The 14,910-nt window shown below is 45.5% G+C and overlaps 2 non-coding genes across 2 annotated transcripts; both read left to right on the top strand.

The window, feature by feature from the left end:
- The first annotated feature begins 10,404 nt into the window (after window positions 1-10,404).
- LOC132697659 (small subunit ribosomal RNA) lies at window positions 10,405-12,335 on the top strand. Its single transcript, XR_009618281.1, has one exon. It is a non-coding gene; the product is annotated as a small subunit ribosomal RNA (ribosomal RNA).
- A 566-nt stretch (window positions 12,336-12,901) lies between these two features.
- Window positions 12,902-13,056, top strand: LOC132697655 (5.8S ribosomal RNA). The gene has a single exon (XR_009618278.1). It is a non-coding gene; the product is annotated as a 5.8S ribosomal RNA (ribosomal RNA).
- Window positions 13,057-14,910: the final 1,854 nt, after the last annotated feature.

The raw sequence follows: 14,910 nt of genomic DNA, 5'->3' as shown, positions 1-14,910 counted from the left end.
TACAAAATAATTTTTGCCAACACTTCATTTTTTTTAATTTTTTTAAATATAAATTAATAATATATAATAATAATAAACTCAAAAATATGTTTTTAAAACTTTATTAGTACCAAAAAATTTCAATTTTAATTTTCTTTTACCAAAACAAAATAATTATATATAAAAACATTATATTCAACACTTTAGTCACGAGCGGAGCGTAGCGGAGCGAGTGTCTAAAAAACATACCAAACATCTTACGAATAAGGAAATCTTTTTACTTACATTTTTAATACAAAATAATTTTTGCCACATTTCATTTTATTTATTTTTTTAAATATAATTAGATATAAATTTATAATATATAATAATAATAAACTCAAAAATATGTTTTTAAAACTTCATTAGTACCAAAAAATTTTTCATTTTAATTTTAATTTTCTTTTACCGAAACAAATTAATTATATATAAAAACATTATATTCAACAGTTTAGTCACGAGCGGAGCGCAGCGGAGCGAGTGTCTAAAAAAACATACAAAACATCTTACGAATAAAGAAATCTTTTTACTTACATTTTTAATACAAAATAATATTTGCCACATTTCATTTTATTTATTTTTTAAATAAAATTAAATATAAATTAATAATATATAATAATAATAAACTCAAAAATATGTATTTAAAACTTCATTAGTAAAAAAAAAAAATTATTTCAATTTATAATTTTCTTTTACCAAAACAAATTAATTATATATAAAAACATTATATTCAACAGTTTAGTCACGAGCGGAGCGCAGCGGAGCGAGTGTCTAAAAAAACATATCGTTAAAATATATTTAATTAACGGATATTTCTATTTACATCTCATGTTCAGTTTTATTTAATTTTATTACATATAAATTAATTAAATATAAAAATATTATTTCAAACAGTTTAATCACGAGCGAAGCGCAGTAGAGCGAGTATTTAAAAAAAATGATAAATTGATTGTTTATATAAAAATATAATTTCTTTGTGAAAACAATCTATTTATGAAAGTGTTCTCTCTATGAAGACGATCCATATACAAAGCCAGTCCGTATACGAAGGCGGTCCGTATACAAAGGCGATCTGTATATAGAGACGGTCTGTATATGGAGGCCGTCTGTATATGGAGGCGGTCCGTATACGGAGGCGGTCTGTATATGGAGGCGGTCTGTATATGGAGGCCGTCTGTATATAGAGGCGGTCTGTATATGAAGGCGGTCTGTATATGGAAGCGGTCCGTATATGGAGGCGGTCTATATATGGAGGCGGTCCGTATACGGAGGCGGTCGGTATATGGAGGCGGTCTGTATAGGGAGGCGGTCTGTATATGTAGGCGGTCTGTATATGGAGGCGGTCTGTATATGGAGGCGGTCCGTATATGGAGGCGGTCTGTATATGGAGGCGGTCTGTATATGTAGGCGGTCTGTATATGGAGGCGGTCCGTATATGGAGGCGGTCTGTATACGAAGGTGGTCCGTATACAGAGGCGATCTGTATATAGAGGCGGTCTGTATAGGGAGGCGGTCTGTATATGGAGGCGGTCCGTATATGGAGGCGGTCTGTATATGTAGGCGGTCTGTATATGGAGGCGGTCTGTATATGGAGGCGGTCCGTATATGGAGGCGGTCTGTATACGAAGGCGGTCCGTATACAGAGGCGATCTGTATATAGAGGCGGTCCTTATATGGAGACGGTCTGTATATGTAGGCGGTCTGTATATAGAGGCGGTCTGTATATAAAGGCGGTCCGTATATGGAGGCGGTCCGTATATGGAAGCGGTCTGTATATGGAGGCGGTCTGTATATGGAGGCGGTCCGTATATGGAGGCGGTCTGTATACGAAGGCGGTCCGTATACAGAGGCGATCTGTATATGGAGGCGGTCTGTATATGTAGACGGTCGGTATATGGAGGCGGTCTGTATATGGAGGCGGTCTGTATATGGAGGCGGTCTGTATATGGAGGCGGTCTGTATATGGAGGCGGTCCGTATACGGAGGCGGTCTGTATATGGAGGCGGTCCGTATACAGAGACGATCTGTATATGGAGGCGGTCTGTATATGGAGGCGGTCCGTATATGGAGGCGGTCTGTATATGGAGGCGGTCTGTATATGGAGGCGGTCTGTACGTAGCTAGTTCACCCGTAAATAGGGAACGTGAGCTGGGTTTAGACCGTCGTGAGACAGGTTAGTTTTACCCTACTGATGACCCGTCGTTGCGATAGTAATCCTGCTCAGTACGAGAGGAACCGCAGGTTCGGACATTTGGTTCACGCACTAGCTCGAGCGGGCTATGGTGCGAAGCTACCATCCGTTGGTTTATGCCTGAACGCCTCTAAGGCCGTATCCTTTCTAGTCGAAGGCGGCAACGATATCTCTTGGAGTTCCGAGAGTCGAAAGGCTCAAAACAATGTGACTTTACTAGGCGGTCGGCGTCCGCGCCGGCCGTCGCACGAGCCCGATTGCCGCTCGAGGTCGCCGATCGGCGGCGGGATCGATCCTTGCCACGTCCGATCAGACCTTCAGGCGGCCGATCGTGGGTCAATCGTTTCGATGTCGGAACTCGGAATTGTCTGTAGACGACTTACGTACCTGGCAGGGTGTTGTACTCGGTAGAGCAGTTACCACACTGCGATCTGTTGAGACTCAGCCCTTAGCTTGGGGATTCGTCTTGTCGGTTAGACGAGACCCCTCGACGATCGATGGAAAAAAAAAAAGAGAGAAAAAAAAAAAAAGGCGAACGTAAAAGGAAAAGCGATTTTCCATTTTACGTTCGCCTTTTTTACGCGGTTAATTTTTTTAAGACCTTACTTGCCGGCCGACCGGCCGGCCTACTCTCGTTTCTTAAAGAAAAAACGAACGGAAGCGAAAACGGATTAGTTAGCTTTTTTTGTTGCCACTAATTCCACCCCCCGGACGTCGCTCGAAATTCGATGTTTGTTTTTTTTGTTTTGTTTTTTTTTTTTTTTTTAAGAAAAATCGGGGCCCGGTTTTCGAAATTTTCTTTCCGAGGCATCCCTAAAAGCTTCGGAAAACCTTCGGGGTCTCCTCTTCGAAGGCGTGTCGTTAGTGTTAGATATCGACGCCGACTTCGAAACGCGCGCCCGGTGTTTGTGATTTCTTTTAATTCGGTCTAGGTTCTCCGAAATAAATACCGCTTTTTTTTGTTCCTTATTTCCGTCGTTCGCGCGATACGAATCGAAATCGTAAGTTTAAAAAACAGAAACTGGAAACGGGAACTCGAAACGGAGTGTAATAGGTGTCGGGTGGGTATAGGAAACGGGCGGGACACGCGATCGCGAAAATCGCTTTCTCCGCCGAGCGACGTCGAACGAAAAGTCGAAAAATTATCGGTCGCGAGTCGAACATTGCGGGCTTCGATTCCGGTAAAACTTCGACCGCGAAACTTTAGCCCGAATCAAAAAAAAAACTCGCTTTTCGATTGTTTACCTTGAAAATTTGAAAGCTCCACTTTCGTCGTGATTTTAGTTCGAAAATCTCTCTCGCTTCGGGTTCTGCTCGCTCGCGAAACAAACTTTATAGTATTTTAAAACCTTATTCGAAATAGCGGTCCGTTTCGTTTTTAAACGTCGGCCGAAACATGGAAAAAAAACGATCGCTGCGAAGCGCGGAACCTCACCGCCGAAGCCGGGCTCTTTCCTAGCGTAAATCCGACGGCGTTCAGTCCTCCGATTGTCCGTCCGACCATAGTCGAATTCGTTCGCCGGCCTAACCGAATTTATTAATTTCGACGCGCGCGCGGTACTCGTACTCGTGTTGTCGTTGTTTTTGTCGCCGTTGTTTTCCGTCGTCAGTATTTGCGATAATATGGCAGAAAGCGAAGTGAAAGTGTCGACCGCGTCGGCCGCTTCTTCTCCGGCTCAAACCTCCGCGACCATTTCTTCGTCTTCGTCGACGACCGTGAAAAAGGAAAAGAAAGCCAAGAATCCCAGAACGAAACCCAACCATCCGCCGACTTCCGAAATGGTAAACAACGCCATAAAGGGACTAAAAGAGAGAGGCGGTTCTTCGTTGCAAGCCATAAAAAAATACGTGGCCGCCAACTACAAAGTGGACGCCGAAAAAGTGGCTCCTTTCATTAAAAAGTACTTGAAGTCGGCCGTCGCTGCGGGAACTTTGGTTCAAACCAAGGGCAAAGGTGCGTCCGGTTCGTTCAAATTGGCGTCTTCGACTTCTAATTCGGCGAAAAGCGGAGCCGCGTCCTCATCCTCGGAAAAAAAGAAGTCCGTGACCAGAACGAAGAAAGCGTCTCCGAAAAAAACCACCGGAGAAAAATCTGGCGCCGCAGGTGGTGGTGGTGGCGCTTCTTCGAAGCCCGCCGTAAAAAAGGCGGTCGCCGCCTCTCCGAAGGGAAAAGGAAAAAGCGGGGCCGCCGCGTCGTCCGTGGAGAAGAAATCGGCAGCTAAAAAATCCGCCGAAAAGAAAACCGCCAAAGGCGCCGCCGGAACGGCGGTAGCGGCGTCGATTAAAACCAAATCGCCTTCGAAAGCCAAAAAATCAAACAAGGGACCGACGAAGAAACCGAAAGCGCCCAAACCCAAAACGGCAAAATCGCCTCCCGTAGCCGCTTCCGGCAAAGTTAAAAAGCCCGTCTCGCCCAAAAAGAAGAAATGAACCGCCGAGAGAACGTCGATGGGTGTTTAAAAAAAAAACGAAATTTTCGAAACGGTTCTTATCAGAACCACAAAAAAAATCGCTATCGAATTCGTAACTATCTTCAAAGGCAAACTCGAATCCCGGGCGTCTCGGGGGTAAATAGAAAACGATTTCTTTAAAAAATATATATAAGTATAAATTTATTAAAAAATCTCGAAAAGGACTTCTCTTTTTCTTCTTTTTTCTCTTTTCCATTTCGTTCTCCCTACGACAAACTTATTCTAACTTATCCGCCGGCGAATTTTAAACTGCATCTCGTTTAACAACGAAGCGTAGTCGATTCCGACGACGATCACGCAAACATTAAGAGAAATATCCCCGCGAACGTATTTATATGAGAAGAAAGTCCGTTGACAAGCTCCTCCCACCGAAAAGCGAACAGGGGGCGGAGCTTGTTGACCGACTCCGTCGCGATATAAATACGTTCGCCGGGGTTTTTTCTCATTTCGATCGCGAAGACCGCTTTTCTTTGTGAATAATAATGCCTTCGAAAACCGGTGGAAAAGCCGCCGCGAAAAAGCAGAAGAACGAAAGCCGTCACCAAATATACCAGAGGTCGAAATAAAAACTCGTCCGGTTTTACAAAGCAACGGGGAGTGGGGGGGGTTCTTTTCAGAACCACTAATAATTTTTTTTAAAGACGTCGTTAGTTGCGAAAAAAAAAAAATCCAACCGGGCCGTTCTCAAATAATTAATAAATGAAAAAGTTTTATTTTTTATTTTCAATTTTTAACGAAATCTTAAAGGAAAATGATTTGTGGTTCTTAAAAGAACCGGTTTGTTGTTAATAATAATAAAAGAGATTATTATTAATCTTAAGCTCTCTCTCCCCTGATACGCCTCGCCAATTGAATATCTTTCGGCATGATCGTTACTCGTTTGGCATGAATGGCGCACAAATTTGTATCTTCGAAAAGACCGACGAGATAAGCTTCGCTCGCTTCTTGCAACGCCATTACCGCGGAACTTTGGAAACGCAGATCCGTTTTAAAGTCTTGAGCGATTTCTCTGACCAGTCGTTGGAACGGTAATTTTCGGATCAATAGTTCGGTGCTCTTTTGATAACGTCTAATTTCTCTCAAAGCCACGGTGCCCGGTCTGTAGCGATGAGGTTTTTTAACTCCTCCGGTTGCCGGTGCACTTTTTCTCGCCGCTTTGGTCGCCAACTGCTTTCGGGGCGCTTTTCCTCCGGTCGATTTACGAGCGGTCTGCTTGGTTCTGGCCATGATAATAAAACACGTTCGCGGACGTACTAGAACACCAAATCACTAACACTCGTCGACAGATAATGGCCGCACGAACGTCCGTCCGTTTAATTTGTACCCGAGCGTTTTCTCTTCTCATTGGTCCAATCGACCTTTTTGGGCGTGGCGAATTCCGACTCGACAAAACCGAAGCGCCGGACCGTTTTCGGTCAGTTGATCGTGGCACTTCGGACGGTTTTGTTTGTTATATATCGATCAGAGAACTCGGCTCGTATTAAAAATGACCGGTAGAGGGAAAGGCGGCAAAGGTTTGGGAAAAGGTGGTGCAAAGCGACATCGCAAAGTGTTGAGGGATAACATTCAGGGAATAACCAAGCCGGCCATTAGAAGATTGGCCCGTCGCGGAGGCGTGAAACGAATTTCCGGATTGATTTACGAAGAAACTCGTGGCGTTTTAAAGGTGTTTTTGGAAAACGTCATCAGAGACGCGGTAACCTATACGGAGCACGCCAAAAGAAAAACGGTAACGGCAATGGACGTGGTGTACGCCCTAAAAAGACAAGGTAGAACTCTTTACGGATTTGGTGGCTAAATTTTTCGTCGATCTTGCGGAAACACAAAAAAAAAAAAAAAAGGTTCTTTTCAGAACCACAAAATACGTTCCAAAGATTATTCGTTATTTCGAGTATAATGCCCAACAAACCATTATCGAGTCGAGGTAAGTTTTGAATTTTTAATTTCTCCCCGTGTTAGTGTGATTATTAAATCTGTGAAATAAAGGAAACGAAATCTCAAATAGAAAAGTATTTGTGGTCCTTACAAGAACCGTCTTCCTTCCCGGCGAAAACTTTATTTAGCTTTGTTGTCGGTTTTCTTAGGCAACAGAACCACCTAGCGATCTTAACTTCGGATAATAATTTGTTCAATTCCTGGGATCGGCAATTGTAAATGTCGAGGTATTATACCGGTTTTCTTATAGTCCGAAAGAGAAAACGTAAAAAGAAGGAACGTTTCTTTTTTTTTTTTTTTTTAATAATCTGTTAAATAAACGAAACGAAATCTCAAATAGAAAAGTATTTGTGGTCCTTAGAAGGACCGTTTTCCCATCGTCTTCCCTCGCCGCAATTTTTATTTTGCTTTGTTGTCGGTTTTCTTGGGCAAAAGAACCGCTTGAATGTTCGGCAAAACACCTCCCTGAGCGATCGTTACTCCCGATAATAATTTGTTCAATTCCTCGTCGTTTCGGATCGCCAGTTGTAAATGTCGCGGAATGATTCTGGTTTTCTTATTGTCCCTCGCCGCGTTACCGGCCAATTCCAAAACTTCGGCGGCCAAATATTCCATTACGGCCGCCAAATATACCGGAGCTCCGGCGCCGACCCTCTCCGCATAGTTTCCTTTCCGAAGTAATCGGTGAATTCTACCTACCGGAAACTGTAAACCGGCCCTGCTAGAACGAGACTTCGCTTTCCCTTTGACTTTGCCTCCTTTTCCGCGTCCCGACATCGTTATTACCGTTAATAGTACACGCACGAACGTTAACAGCACAATGACGCTCTCGCAGACCGTGGGCGCGCTATTTATAGGACATGGGCATGGACCAATGGGATTAGCGCTTCGGCGAACGATGCCCGGGGGCGGAGCTTGTCGGCCGACTCGGTTCTCAAATAAATAGCTGCGGCCCGGTGTGGGCCTTGTCAGTCCGTTACTTTGCGCGCGTCTAATCGATTGTAGAAAATGCCACCGAAAGTAAGCGGTAAAGCGGCGAAAAAAGCCGGCAAGGCTCAAAAAAATATTTCGAAGAGTGATAAGAAAAAGAAACGCAGGAGGAAGGAGAGTTACGCAATTTACATTTACAAAGTGTTGAAGCAAGTTCATCCGGATACTGGCATTTCGAGCAAAGCCATGTCCATTATGAATTCGTTCGTAAACGACATTTTCGAAAGGATTGCCGCCGAAGCTTCTCGTTTGGCTCACTATAATAAGCGATCCACTATTACTAGCAGAGAGATTCAAACGGCCGTGAGATTGTTGTTGCCCGGAGAGTTGGCCAAGCACGCCGTCAGTGAAGGGACCAAAGCCGTCACAAAATACACCAGTTCTAAATAAATGAGCGTCGACTTGGAGAGTGTAAATTCACCAAAAACGGTTCTTTTCAGAACCACAATTTTTATATATTAATCAATTCGTTTATTCATATCTTTCTTTCTTATTTTTTTTTTTTTCGAATCATAGTTAGATAAAAGTGCTTATCGTCGAAATAAATGGCAGGAACCCGGTTTCGCGTTTATTTCGATTGACGTTTTTGGTTAGCAAAATTGAATTTTCCTATTTTTTTATTTAATTAGGTCAGTTCGTGTTGAACGTAGTTTTGATTACTTTTTATTTGAGTGTGCTTAATTTTGTTTGTGTTTGTTTAGTTTTTGCGAATTGTGGTTCGTTTTGGTGAAGTTTTGCATGTTTTTTTTTTTGGTTTGGTTGATTTGGGTTTGTTACACGGTTAATTTTGGTTTCTTTTGCTGAATTTTCGCTAGTTTTGGTTACTTTGGTTTATTATTTCCAGTTTCGGCCGCTATTGGTTAGTTAGGATTATCGTTAGTTTTGGGTTTGTTTAGGATAATTTTGGCTTGTTTTTGTTAATTTTGACTACTTTTGCTTAATTTTGCTTAGTTTTGGTTACTTTGGTTTATTATTTCCAGTTTCGGCCGCTATTAGTTAGTTAGGGTTCATTTCGGTTAGTTTTTGTGAACGTTTCCTATTTTTGCTTAATTATCGTTAGTTTTGGTTTGTTTAGGATAAGTTTGGCTTGTTTTTGTTAATTTTGACTACTTTTGCTTAATTTTGCTTAGTTTTGTTTACTTTGGTTTATTATTTCCAGTTTCGGCCGCTATTAGTTAGTTATGGTTCGTTTCGGTTAGTTTTTGTGAACGTTTCCTATTTTTGCTTAATTATCGTTAGTTTTGGTTTGTTCAGGATAAGTTTGGCTTGTTTTTGTTAATTTTGACTACTTTTGCTTAATTTTGCTTAGTTTTGGATAATTTGGTTTGTTTTGCCGAACTTTGGCCAATTTTGGTTTGTTATGATTAATTTTGCTTAGTTGTGGTTATTTTTGTTCCTTTTGGTTAGTTTTGTTTAATTTTGGTTATATTCGGTTAATTTTGGTTAGTTTTGCTTATTTTTGCTTTGTTTCGGTTAGTTTTGCTTATTTTTCTCTGCTCGCGGCTAGCGGCAAAAACCTTTTATGGGAGTATATGTTAAAATGAATAAAATAAAAAAAAAAAAAACAAAACTCTCTTCCCGCTGGTCCGCAATATTAAAGAAGACGGACTTATAAATGTTTAATAATGAATTTATTAAATCGCGAGAAAAAAAAATGCAAACACCCGAAATTAAAAATGATGGAGAGTATCGTCCGACAAAATCCGGGGACGGCGATTTATTTTTAAGTCGGAACCGGAACCGGCGGTCAGTTAACAAAAGTAAGTAAAGAAAAAAAAATATTTGAAAAAGTGCCCGCTTTAACCAAATCGAACGTAACCACGAGCGAAAGTTTCGCTCCGAACTTTATTTGCCCGCCGCAGCCGATATTCGGGTTTTCACGTGAAACGTTCGGAAGACTAAGGAATGGTCCGTTACCTATAATAGGTGAGATGGTCTCGAGCGCGACCGCCGCGTCGTGCGTATAGACACTTCTCCCTTCGCAGAGCAAAATGCTTTTTCGATCGTTAGATCGCCTTCGAGTCGACCGTTTGGCGCGATTAATTGGCTCGCTTAACATTTTCGTATCGTGGGTTCAATTTTTTAAGAAAAATTGGTTTCCTTCATCGGTACGGGAACGTAGACCGTTTTTCGTTTGCCATCGGCCCGTCTTCGTAGCAGCGATTGCTCGAGCGTTCGAAAACATTTTAAGGCTCCGCACCTTATACAGCTAGATCGCGAACTTAGCGGGTGTTTTAAAGTAAGATTTGGCACTTCGTGGTTCGAAAGCGGTCGCCCTATAATATTTTTCTTCCGAAAAATTTGCGATAACTCTCATCTAACCGAGCGAGTTTATATGCGAATCCGGAACGTTTCTTTCGAGAAATCTCGTGTCGCTTTCAATCTAGCGAAGAGTGATCGAGAGAATGTCCGAAAATTTCCGTCGATCGACGTTCGTTGCCCGAGGCACATCGGTTCGACGCGCGCCGCATTTTAAAGCTTATTATGCGCGCGCGAGTCGGATTGTTTGATCGCGCACTCACGTCGTCTCGATATTTATTACCAACAAAAAAAAATTGGACGGATCGCGTCCGAATAATAATAATAACGAGTGTGGCGTCGGGAACGGTTCATTTCCGTACTCGCACGCTATCACCGCCACACAAAGTGGTCGCGTCTGTTTCTATTTAAAAATAAAATAAACGCGTTTCGCGCGCGTAATTATTATTTTTAAAAAAGAGACTGTTTGTTGTCGTACCGCGCCCGATCGTCGTCATCCGTGGCGGCGGCGGCGGCGGCGCGCTCGACACGTAGAACAGCTCCCTGGTTGATCCTGCCAGTAGTCATATGCTTGTCTCAAAGATTAAGCCATGCATGTTTCAGTACAAGCCAAATTAAGGTGAAACCGCGAAAGGCTCATTAAATCAGTTATGGTTCCTTAGATCGTACCCACAATTACTTGGATAACTGTGGTAATTCTAGAGCTAATACATGCAAACAGAGGTCCGACCGGAGACGGAAGGAGTGCTTTTATTAGATCAAAACCAATCGGTGGCGGGTTCGCGCCCGACATCGTTCAACTTGGTGACTCTGAATAACTTTACGCTGATCGCACGGTCTCGCACCGGCGACGCATCTTTCAAATGTCTGCCTTATCAACTGTCGATGGTAGGTTCTGCGCCTACCATGGTCGTAACGGGTAACGGGGAATCAGGGTTCGATTCCGGAGAGGGAGCCTGAGAAACGGCTACCATATCCAAGGAGGGCAGCAGGCGCGCAAATTACCCACTCCCGGCACGGGGAGGTAGTGACGAAAAATAACGATACGGGACTCATCCGAGGCCCCGTAATCGGAATGAGTACACTCTAAACCCTTTAACGAGGATCAATTGGAGGGCAAGTCTGGTGCCAGCAGCCGCGGTAATTCCAGCTCCAATAGCGTATATTAAAGTTGTTGCGGTTAAAAAGCTCGTAGTCGAATTTGTGTCTCGCGCCGCCGGTTCATCGTCCGCGGTGTTAACTGGCGTGCCGCGAGACGTCCTGCCGGTGGACTTAGCCCGTTCACGCGGGCGGTCCAACTCAATCCTGCCGCGGTGCTCTTCATTGAGTGTCGAGGTGGGCCGGCACGTTTACTTTGAACAAATTAGAGTGCTTAAAGCAGGCTAAAACTTCGCCTGAATACTGTGTGCATGGAATAATGGAATAGGACCTCGGTTCTATTTTGTTGGTTTTCGGAACCCCGAGGTAATGATTAATAGGAACGGATGGGGGCATTCGTATTGCGACGTTAGAGGTGAAATTCTTGGATCGTCGCAAGACGGACAGAAGCGAAAGCATTTGCCAAAAACGTTTTCATTGATCAAGAACGAAAGTTAGAGGTTCGAAGGCGATCAGATACCGCCCTAGTTCTAACTGTAAACTATGCCAGCTAGCGATCCGCCGACGTTCCTCCGATGACTCGGCGGGCAGCTTCCGGGAAACCAAAGCTTTTGGGTTCCGGGGGAAGTATGGTTGCAAAGCTGAAACTTAAAGGAATTGACGGAAGGGCACCACCAGGAGTGGAGCCTGCGGCTTAATTTGACTCAACACGGGAAACCTCACCAGGCCCGGACACCGGAAGGATTGACAGATTGAGAGCTCTTTCTTGATTCGGTGGGTGGTGGTGCATGGCCGTTCTTAGTTGGTGGAGCGATTTGTCTGGTTAATTCCGATAACGAACGAGACTCTAGCCTGCTAACTAGGCGTATTTAGACATCTCAAAGGCCGGCCGGCTCGGGGTTCGCCCCGTTGTCGCGCGCGGTTTTTACTGTCTGCGTACAAACAATTCTTCTTAGAGGGACAGGCGGCTTCTAGCCGCACGAGATTGAGCAATAACAGGTCTGTGATGCCCTTAGATGTTCTGGGCCGCACGCGCGCTACACTGAAGGAATCAGCGTGTCCTCCCTGGCCGAGAGGCCCGGGTAACCCGCTGAACCTCCTTCGTGCTAGGGATTGGGGCTTGCAATTGTTCCCCATGAACGAGGAATTCCCAGTAAGCGCGAGTCATAAGCTCGCGTTGATTACGTCCCTGCCCTTTGTACACACCGCCCGTCGCTACTACCGATTGAATGATTTAGTGAGGTCTTCGGACCGATACGCCGATGGCGTTTCGGCGTCGTCGATGTGTCCGGGAAGTTGACCAAACTTGATCATTTAGAGGAAGTAAAAGTCGTAACAAGGTTTCCGTAGGTGAACCTGCGGAAGGATCATTAAAGTGATAATAAAAATTACACAGTTTGTCTTTATTTAGTCGAACGAATTTTTGTCGCTGACGCTCGGTCGAAAATATCTCGCGTCGATCTTTAAGTCGGCCACGATTAAATTCGACGACTACGACGACCACTCGACCACCGTAAAAAAGGGGAGAGAGGAGTAGGAGTAGGAGGAGCGCCGACAAAATTCCGGGTACCTAGACGGAACTCGAAGCGCGAAACCTAGTTTCGCGCTCGCCGTCGACAAGGTGTCAAACGATATTCGCCCGGAGCACCGAAAAGTACTTACACCCACCCGCGACCCGCGAGGAGGTGTGTATATAAACTTTAAACCGGCGCGGGTCGTCCGAACGCGAACGCGCGCGCGCCTACCGTCTGAATAATAAAGAACAAAGGGCGCGCGGCGAAGTGTTCCGTCGGATAGACCGGCCCGAAATCGAACTTTTTTTTTTTTTTTACGTCGAAAGGTATATACCTCGCCTTCCGTAAAAAAAATGTATGTGTCGATAACAACGCCGACGACTCTTTTTCGGAGACGAAAAGCGTTAAACCGATCGAAAAAAGATTACCCTAAACGGTGGATCACTTGGCTCGTGGGTCGATGAAGAACGCAGCTAATTGCGCGTCAACTTGTGAACTGCAGGACACATGAACATCGACATTTCGAACGCACATTGCGGTCCTCGGATTCTGTTCCCGGACCACTCCTGGCTGAGGGTCGTATCCAATTTAAAGACTGCTCGGTTTTTTCGCCCGCGAGGCGCGAGAAACGTCGGAGCGAGTTGGACGTGTAGCGCGGGAAGGAGTGAGGAGCAACAGCACGTTCGCGCTTAGCGCGCGATCTCTCTCCTACCCGGTCTCGCGACGTTTTAAAACGCGAAAGCGAAACTCCGGCCGCGTTCTAAGGAACGCGACCGAGTTTGCGAACGACGTCGATTTTCGACGCACCGGTTCGTCGCGTCGCGCTCGCTTAAAAGCGCGAGAGACGAGCGTAATTAAAACCGCCCGCGTATGTCGCAGGTCCGCGCAAAATTGACGATCGTCGTGTCCGTTATTTTCTCGATAAGAAGAAAAGGTGTCCGACGTCTGATCGTTTGCGGCCGCGTAACGAGTGGTGGATATAGCGGTTTTAAATATAAACGCTGAACCGTTTCGAAATTCACGTCTACGTTTTATATATATATTTATATATATATATATATATATATATATATATATAATGATTTTATCGATCGACCTCAGAGCAGGTGAGACTACCCGCCGAATTTAAGCATATTAATAAGCGGAGGAAAAGAAACTAATTAGGATTCCCTCAGTAGCTGCGAGCGAACAGGGAAGAGCCCAGCACCGAATCCCGCGGCCGATACCGGGCGCCGGGAAATGTGGTGTTAGGGAGGTTCCGTTATCCCGAGATCGTCCGGCGCGTCCAAGTCCTTCTTGAACGGGGCCACAGCCCATAGAGGGTGCCAGGCCCGTAGCGACCGCCGTCGATCGCGGGAGGGATCTCCTCAGAGTCGGGTTGCTTGAGAGTGCAGCCCTAAGCGGGTGGTAAACTCCATCTAAGGCTAAATATGACCACGAGACCGATAGCGAACAAGTACCGTGAGGGAAAGTTGAAAAGCACTTTGAAGAGAGAGTTCAATAGTACGTGAAACCGTTTAGGGGTAAACCTGAGAAACCCGAAAGGTCGAAGGGAGAAATTCATTCGCGTTTCGGAGTCGGCGCGAGACGTTCGCGCGACGGGGAGGACGGTTACCCGTTACCTTTTCCGCGCCTTACGTTTTTCGACCCGGCATCGAACGCGTGCACTTTTCTCCTGGTAGGACGTCGCGATCCGTCGGGCGTCGGTCTAAGGTCCGCGGCGGAGCCCGCGCGGTTTTCTCGAATCGCGCGGACCCGCGGTATCCTGACCGACTCGCTCGACGGTACGAGAAAGGTCACGGGTCGCTTTAAAAGCGTTCGACTCGCGGCAAGCGCTCCGGATACTAGTCGGCTATCGGACCCGGTGCCGGTACCGACCTCCGGTGACTGTTGGCCTCGAAGTTCTCGAACCGACCCTCGCTCGTAAAAAAGCGTGACCGATCTGCGACGCTATAGCTTTGGGTACTTTCAGGACCCGTCTTGAAACACGGACCAAGGAGTCTAGCATGTGCGCGAGTCATTGGGATTCGCTAAACCTAAAGGCGTAATGAAAGTAAAGGTTCGTCTCGCGCGAACCGAGGGAGGATGGGCGATTCGCCTTTAAAGCGGTCGCCTCGCACTCCCGGGGCGTCTCGTTCTCATCGCGAGAAGAGGCGCACCAAGAGCGTACACGCTGGGACCCGAAAGATGGTGAACTATGCCTGGTCAGGACGAAGTCAGGGGAAACCCTGATGGAGGTCCGTAGCGATTCTGACGTGCAAATCGATCGTCGGAACTGGGTATAGGGGCGAAAGACTAATCGAACCATCTAGTAGCTGGTTCCCTCCGAAGTTTCCCTCAGGATAGCTGGCGCTCGTAGCGTACGAGTTTCATCCGGTAAAGCGAATGATTAGAGGCATTGGGGTCGAAACGGCAGAGCCGGATGCCGCCGTGT

This window comes from Cylas formicarius, unplaced genomic scaffold, assembly GCF_029955315.1.
Source record: "Cylas formicarius isolate icCylForm1 unplaced genomic scaffold, icCylForm1.1 PGA_scaffold_27__1_contigs__length_107038, whole genome shotgun sequence".
NCBI lineage: Eukaryota > Metazoa > Arthropoda > Insecta > Coleoptera > Brentidae > Cylas > Cylas formicarius.
This window is presented reverse-complemented; position numbering and strand designations above follow the sequence as displayed.